Here is a 2,500-nt window from a genome sequence, read left to right as displayed (position 1 = left end):
GCTGAAGACGTTACTGTAGTTTTACACATTAATAGACACGATACTTCAATGTGTTTGTCATTGAATCATTCATTCAAGAGATTCATTCAAAAACACTGATTCATCCAGTATTGAAACATGTAAAGTATTTATGAGTGAGTCATTGAATCATTCATTCAAGAGATTCGTTCAAAAACACTGATTCATCCAGTATTGAAACGTGAAGTATTTTATGAGTCATTGAATCATTCATTCAAGAGATTCGTTCAAAAACACTGATTCATCCAGTATTGAAACGTGAAGTATTTTATGAGTCATTGAATCATTCATTCAAGAAATTCGTTCAAAAACACTGATTCATCCAGTATTGAAACGTGAAGTATTTTATGAGTCATTGAATCATTCATTCAAGAGATTCGTTCAAAAACGCTGATTCATCCAGTATTGAAACAAGAGAAGTCTTTATGAGTGATTTATTGAACCACTTATTAAAGAGATTTGTTCAAAAATGCTGATTCATCCAGTTTTGAAACAAGTGAAGTCTTTATGAATGATTCATTGAACCATTTATTAAAGAGATTTGTTAAAAAATGCCGATTCATTCAGTATTGAAACATGTGAAGTATTTTATGAGTGAGTCATTGAATTATTTATTCAAGACATTCGTTCAAAAACGCTGATTCGTCCAATATTGAAACATGTAAATTATTTATGAGTGAGTCATTGAATCATTCATTCAAGTGATTCGTTCAAAAACGGTGATTCACCCAGTATTGAAACAAATGAAGTCTTTATGAATGATTCATTGAACCATTTATTAAAGAAATTTGTTCAAAAATGCTGATTCATTCAGTATTGAAACATGTGAAGTATTTTATGAGTGAGTCATTGAACCATTTATTAAAGAGATTTGTTTAAAAATGCTGATTCATCCAGTATTATGAGTAAGTGATTGAATCAATCATTCAAACCAATTTCTTTTAAAAATTCATTCCAATTAATGAAACATTTTAAAATAGACTGCTTAATATTTTGTCAGAACCTCTGGCAATTTACATGTTATTTTATTTAGTTCTCTATTCAGAATCGTAATCTCTATTTGAAACAAAACAAAAACGTGATTCTCAGTTTTATTTATGTATTATGCATGTGAATGTATTATTGTTAATTTATTATGAAGCTCTAATAGCATTTATACCATGGTCTGGGACTGGGTGAATACTCGATTCTGATTGGCTGCAGGGTGTCCATTAAAAAGTGATAGAGGACACCTAGTAAAGGAGTTCTGGTGAAACTGAGGCCGTGTGTCAACCAAAGCGTTTTTCCACGCGCCTGGCGTATGTTTTCAATTGTTTTCAATGGGAGCGCCGCGTTTTTTAAACGCCATGAGTGTAACGAGGCGCTGAGCGTTTTTTCACGCTGGACCGCCGAGCGCCCAACGTTTTTTACTGGTCGCGAGAGTTGAAAAATGTTCAACTTTCGATAAAACGCAGCACTCATCACTGTCACTTTTTACCCAGCCGTCCAATCACAGTGGAGGAGGGGCGGGACTAATACCACACCGACCAACTGCCACAACATTCTCTGTACAACGACATCAACCAGCAGAGCTAACCGAACAAAATGGATGAAAAATACATTTTTTGTATGAAAAATTATCTGCGAAATCAGTTACAAGTAAACTGTGCTGCGGATATTCTGTATCATAGCAACGAAACGTCTCTCAACGGAAAAAACGCTGCGCTGCCAAAACGCTCTCATGCGCCCACAGCTAGGCGTCTTCAGCAGAGCGTCTAGCGTTTTCAGCTGCCCAAAAAACGCTTTGGTGGACACACGGCCTGACTGTTTACCGTTCGAAATGAATAAATAAATGCGCTGGCTACATCAGCTGTGAGTAACCATAGCAACAGGCAGTCAAAGTATCCGTTAACAATTTATTGTATCAAAACAAACATCTAGTTAGACGTTATACTATGCCTACCTGTGTGTTTTAATTATAGGTTAAAAAAAACGAAAGTGTAGACAAGCCTAACTTACATGAAAAACAATACGTTAACTTTCTGGCTCGTTAGTTAGCTAAACTGAAGGGTTCTCGGACTATAAATATCTCCGGTTGCTAAATAAACCGTCAGGCGTAACCAGGGAAACCACGTTATTGTTTGTAAAAACTTTAGATTTCGATTGTAAAACCAATAGGCTTTATGCCGAGCGTCACGTGACCAAACCGGAAAACAGGTCTCATTGCATCCGCTTGTCAGAGAAAGTGTTAACGGCCGTAAGAACTAACTACGATATCTGTGGATTTTTAAGGTAATCAGCTAACCTACTAAGTTCACGTTGTTATTGGTGTTTTATGCTATTTAAATATCTAAACGTTAGTGTGAAGAAGAAAAATAAAAAAACTTTTAAATATCAATCTGCACATGCGAGGGACATTGGTTATGCTCATTTTTGCTTGCTCCTTTTAAGTTATCTTGAGTAAAACCGCAAAAAAATTCATGAAGCACATACAAAAGACCTG

At 35.6% G+C, this 2,500-nt stretch overlaps 1 protein-coding gene across 1 annotated transcript in view; it reads right to left on the bottom strand.

Annotated features, from left to right (window-relative positions):
- The window catches only part of clcn4 (chloride channel, voltage-sensitive 4), a 19,120-nt gene that overhangs the window by 9,130 nt on the left and 7,490 nt on the right, over positions 1 to 2,500 (bottom strand). The gene's annotated exons all lie outside the window — the stretch shown is intronic.

This window comes from Rhinichthys klamathensis, unplaced genomic scaffold (assembly GCF_029890125.1).
Source record: "Rhinichthys klamathensis goyatoka isolate OS25496 unplaced genomic scaffold, OSU_Roscu_1.1 h1tg000444l_1, whole genome shotgun sequence".
Taxonomy (NCBI): Eukaryota; Metazoa; Chordata; class Actinopteri; order Cypriniformes; family Leuciscidae; genus Rhinichthys; species Rhinichthys klamathensis.
The sequence above is the reverse complement of the archived record's forward strand: the minus strand, read 5'-3'. Positions and strand labels throughout refer to the sequence as shown.